This window comes from Triticum urartu, chromosome 6A (assembly GCF_056163025.1).
Source record: "Triticum urartu cultivar PI428250 chromosome 6A, HENAU_Tu73, whole genome shotgun sequence".
Taxonomy (NCBI): Eukaryota; Viridiplantae; Streptophyta; class Magnoliopsida; order Poales; family Poaceae; genus Triticum; species Triticum urartu.
In genome coordinates this window covers 266574279-266580315 of record NC_141878.1, presented here as the reverse complement: position 1 = coordinate 266580315, position 6037 = coordinate 266574279, and positions in this window count along the sequence as shown.

Sequence of the window (6037 nt, the reverse complement as noted above, 5' to 3'; positions counted from 1 at the left end):
TCCGAGCTTCTGTTATCTCATTCGGAATGGATTGGGAGAAATGCCTTCCATTTGCCGAATTTTCTTATAACAATAGCTATCAATCTAGTTTGGGCAAAGGTCCTTTTGAAGTTCTCTATGGACGAAGGTGTCGAATGCGTCTTAACTGGTCAGAAACCGGGGGAAGACAACTCTTTGGCCCGGACATGATCCAGGAAGCAGAAGAGCAAGTTCGCATTGTTCGTGAAAAGTTGAAAACAGCCCAATCTCGTCAAAAGTGCCAATATGATCGTAAACATAAGGCCATGACTTTTGAAGTCGACGAGAAGACTTACCTTCGGGTTACTCCTCTGAAGGGAACCCACCGATTCGATATCAAAGGCAAATTGGATCCTCGTTACATTGGTCCCTTTCGCATTCTAGTGAAACAAGAAGTTGCCTACCAATTGGAACTACCTCCACATCTCTCCAGAGTTCATGATGTCTTCCACGTTTCTCAACTCATGCATTGCTTCTTGGATCCTATCCGTGGAGTGGACCACGAAACACATGATCTCCAAGATAATCTCACATACCGGGAATATCCCGTTCGTATCCTTGATCAAGCCGAGCGTACCACTCGACGCCATAACATCAAGTTTCTCAAGGTTCAATGGTCACACCATTCCGAGAAAGAAGCCACTTGGGAAAGGGAGGATCGTCTTCGACTTGAATACCCCACCTTCTTCCCGACGGACCCTAAATCTCGGGACGAGATTCTTTTGAGTGGGGGTGAGTTGTCACACCCTAGAAAGTTCATGCATCAGAGTGCTTGCATCATGTTTAACTTTATCAGAAACTTGGAAATGGAGATGACAGAACCCCCAGCACCCCCTGAAACCAACTAGGGTTTACTAAAAATATTTTCAGTGAACCTGAAATGCCCTTCTAAAATGTTCATCATCTTTGCCTTGGTCCTAAACCTCTGGCAAAAATGGTGCACAATTTTCTAGGTAATCCTGAGGTCACTGGATTAAATCATTAGTTATTTGAATTTGAGCATTTAAATGCTAGTAAATAATTTAAATGCTCAAACTGAAATGTTCCATGGTGGATTTATTCCAAACAGTGGCCATGAGCAGTTTGGTGATTTTTGAAGGAGTCTAGCTATTTTTAGAAATGCCACAAACTTGCAGAAATAAAACAAAACAGAAAATAAAAAGAAAGGGACTTACCTGGCCGCAACCTACCTGGCAGGCCCACCTGGCGGCCCAGCACTGTGCTGGCCCGTGCCAGCCAGCTGCTTCTTCCCCGCCAGTCAGGCAGGCAGGAGATGGCGCCGGCCGCGAGAGCTCGCCACCGCGCCAACTGCTTGCCGCTTCACCCCTGAACGCGCTGGTCGACCTGCACGTCGCTTGCTTGACCGCCCCGACACCTCACTCCCCCTGCTCATCTCTCTCGCTCTCCCGCACCATGGCCGACACTGCCGCGCTCGCGCCGACGTTTAAACCGCAGCCACCATCGCCTCCTTGCCGTCTTGCCGTGTCCAGCTGCTCCGCCACCGTCCTCCCCGTCGAGCAGACTAGCCCCCAGTGCTCGTTTGCCCTGAAGCCACCGCACCGACCTCGTCTTCACCGCCCGTCGCCGGAGATCCACTTCGCCGCCCCGCTTGCTCCGGCTCGTCCCCGACTTCTGACCCGCTCATCCGACGCGCCGTGAGCCCTGCTACCTCCCCCCCTCTCCGTTTTCCTTCTCGTGCACCACAACGACCACACCGAGCTCGCCCGCACGCGCCACCGCCTCCGCACGTTGCCGTCGTGGCCATAACCACGCTGGCTCGATTCCGAGCACGCCATCGCGTTCGCCGCAGCCCAAGCAGCCCGTAGCACTGCTCCATGCACCTCGCCGTGCCTCCTAGTGACGAGTCCGAGCTCATCCGAGCTCCGGCCGCCGCCAAACTCGTCGCCGGCGTCGTTTCCGGCGACCCCGAGCCCAACCACTAGCACCACCCGACGCGGCTCGCTCCCAGCTACACGTAGATGCCCTCCGCCGTCCATTTGGTCGCCGGAGGAGGAATCCCGTGCTGCTCCGCCGCGTATGGCCTCACCGACGTTATGTCGCCGGTGGGTTTGACCCATTTGACCATGTGGGCCCTGCCCCTGGTCAAACATAGATTAGGAGTTAAAATAATACTAATTTAGTTAGTTAACTAACAGAGACACTGACCAGTGGGTCCCACTGGTCAGGTTTGACCTGGACACCCCAGTTGACTGGTGACGTCACAGTGATGCAATGCTAACACAGTAATGCATTTTCTGGATTTATTCTTATTTAGGAAATTCCAAAAAATAGTGTTAACTTCTAAAAATCATAGAAAATAATCTGTAGCTCCAAATGCAAAGTTTTATATATGAAAATTTATCAGAAAAATCCAATCTTTCCATCGGTAATGGTTTCATGCATGTCAGAACACTTTAACCTTGCTATTTAAGTGAAACAAGCTAATGCATTAATATGACTTCATATCATGGGCTTTCATTTGAATCTTTGATTCAAATGGACTCAAACCAACCCGTTTTAGAATGCATTAGCCAAAACACACCCATATTTCCATGTCATAGCATGCATCATATTGTTGCATATTGCCACGTGATGATTGCGTTCCAATGTGTCTTTCGTGGTAGGTTCTACCTCCGAGGATACCCATGAATATCCGACTAAAGGGCAGTATCCTACTACCACTCCATCAGGCAAGTAGCCCCATTGATCATATCGATACAATCCCATGTTCTCGCTCCTGCTCTCAATTACTACATTTAAGACAACAACGTTTCAAACTGCTGTGTGCTGCGGTAGTTGAACCCATTTCCTCTGCATGACCTGCCATTGCCACAGTAACTAGATGAAACCCACTAGCATGTGTAGGAGTTGATTGAGCCATGTCTGTGTTTCCTACCTTTCTATGCCTGCTATGCTTAGAGTCGTGTCGGGTCTGGTTCATCTGGGTGATGGGCTAGAGTGAAATGAATATGTCGATAATGTGAGTGATGTGTTGAACATGATTTGGTAGTGGTATCGATGAGAGGCCATGTAGGAGTACATGGTGGGTTGTTTCATTTGAACTGTCCTTAAGCACCAAGATCTGTATGTGTGATTTAAGAACCAGCTACTACCATGAATTGGGCCCAAAACCAATGGACCCTCTCAGCTTCTTAACCACCCTAGTCCTCTGTCCAGGAGTTGCAATTAGTTTCTGGTGTTTATAGGATATGTGTTGGAGGCCGTGCGTAGCACTGACCCTAGGGGTGGGCTATGATGCGGTAGATACACCGTGGCACAGTGTACCGAGTCGCCCGTTTGGTGTCTCGGGAACCCTGTACACATCATTCGGGGCCGTATGTGTGATAACCCGCAAGTATAGGGGATCGCAACCATTTTCGAGGGTAAAGTATTCAACCCAAATTTATTGATTCGACACAAGGGGAGCCAAAGAATACTCTTAAGTATTAGCAGCTGAGTTGTCAATTCAACCACACCTGGAAACTTAATATCTGCAGCAAAGTATTTAGTAGCAAAGTAATATGATAGTAGTGGTAACGGTAGCAAAAGGTAACAGTAATAAAAGTAATGTTTTTGGTATTTTGTAGTGATGATAGCAATAGCAACGGAAAAGTAAATAAGCGAAGAACAATATATGGAAAGCTCGTAGGCAATGGATCAGTGATGGAGAATTATGCCAGATGAGGTTCATCATGTAACAGTCATAACCTAGGGTGACACAGAACTAGCTCTAGTTCATTGATATAATGTAGGCATGTATTCCGAATATAGTCATACGTGCTTATGAAAAAGAACTTGCATGGCATATTTTGTCCTACCCTCCCGTGGCAGCGGGATCCTTACGGAAACTAAGGGATATTAAGGCCTCCTTTTAATAGAGTACTGGAACAAAGCATTAACACATAGTGAATACATGAACTCCTCAAACTACGGTCATCACCGGTAAGTGTCCCGATTATTGTCACTTCGGGGTTAACGGATCATAACACATAATAGGTGACTATAGACTTGCAAGATAGGATCAAGAACACTCATATATTGATGAAAACATAATAAGTTCAGATCTGAAATCATGGCACTCGGGCCTTAGTGACAAGCATTAAGCATAGCAAAGGCATAGCAACATCAATCTCAGAACAGAGTGGATACTAGGGATCAAATCCTAACAAAACTAACTCGATTACATGATAGATCCCATCCAACCCATCACCGTCCAGCAAGCCTACGGCGGAATTACTCATGCACGGCGGTGAGCATCATGAAATTGGCGATGGAGGATGGTTGATGATGACGATGGCGACGGATTCCCCTCTCCGGAGCCCCGAACGGACTCCAGATCAGCCCTCCCGAGAGGTTTTAGGGCTTGGCGGCGGCTCCGTATCGTAAAACGTGATGAATTCTTCTCTTTGATTTTTTTCTCCTCGAAGCACAATATATAGAGTTGGAGTTGGAGTCGGAGGAGCTCCAGGGGGCCCACGAGGTAGGGGGGCGTGCCCTAGGGGGGCAGGCGCGCCCCCACCCTCGTGGATAGGTGGTGGCCCCCCTGGCCTTCATCTTTTGCAGGTATTTTTTATATTTTCCGAAAAGTTGCTCCGTGAAGTTTCAGGTCATTCCGAGAACGTTTGTTTCTGCACATAAATAACACCATGGTAATTCTGCTGAAAACAACGTCAGTCCGGGTTAGTTCCATTCAAATCATGCAAGTTAGAGTCCAAAACAAGGCAAAAGTGTTTGGAAAAATAGATACGACGGAGACGTATCAACTCCCCCAAGCTTAAACCTTTGCTTGTCCTCAAGCAATACAGTTGACAAACTGAAAGTGATAAAGAAAAACTTTTACAAACTCTGTTTGCTCTTATTGTTGTAAATATGTAAAGCCAGCATTCAAGTTTTCAGCAAAGATTATAACTAACCACATTCGCAATAACGCTTAGGTCTCAAGTTTACTCATATCAATAGCATAATCAACTAGCGAGCAATAATAATAAATCTTGGATGACAACACTTTCTCAAAACAATCATAATATGATATAACAACATGGTATCTCGCTAGCCCTTTCTGAGACCACAAAACATAAATGCAGAGCACCTTTAAAGACCAAGGACTGACTAGACATTGTAATTCATGGTAAAAGAGATCTAGTCAAGTCATACTCAATGTAAACTAACAGTAATGAATGCAAATGACAGCGGTGCTCTCCAATTGGTGCTTTTTAATAAGAGGATGATGACTCAGCATAAAAGTAAATAGATAGGCCCTTCGCAGAGGGAAGCAGGGATTTGTAGAGGTGCCAGAGCTTAGTTTTGAAATAGATGTGAATAATATTTTGAGCGGTGTACTTTCATTGTCAACATAACAACCAAGAGATGGCGATATCTTCCATGCTACACACATAATAGGCGGTTCCCAAACAGAATGGTAAAGTTTATACTCCCCCTTACACCAACAAGCATCAATCCATGGCTTGCTCGAAACAACGAGTGCCTCCAACTAACAAGAGTCCTAGGGGGAGTTTTGTTTGGAATTATTTTGATTTAGTTTGCATAAAGCATGGGACTGGGCATCCCGGTGACCAACCATTTATCTCGTGAGTGAGGAGTGGAGTCCACTCCTCTTGAGAATAACCTGCCTAAGATGGAAGATACAGACAACCCTAGTTGATACATGAGCTATTCGAGCATACAAAACATGATATTTATTTGAAGGTTTAGAGTTTGGCACGTACAAATTTACTTGGAACGGCAGGTAGATACCGTATATAGGTAGGTATAGTGGACTCATGTGGAATAACTTTGGGGTTTAAGGGATTGGATGCACAAGCAGTATTCTCGCTTAGTACAGGTGAATGCTAGCAAAAGACTGGGAAGCGACAAGCTAGAGAGCGACAACAGTCATGAACATGCATTAAAATTAATCAACACCGAATGCAAGCATGAGTAGGATATAATCCACCATGAACATAAATATCGTGAAGGCTATGTTGATTTTGTTTCAACTACATGCGTGAACATGTGCCAA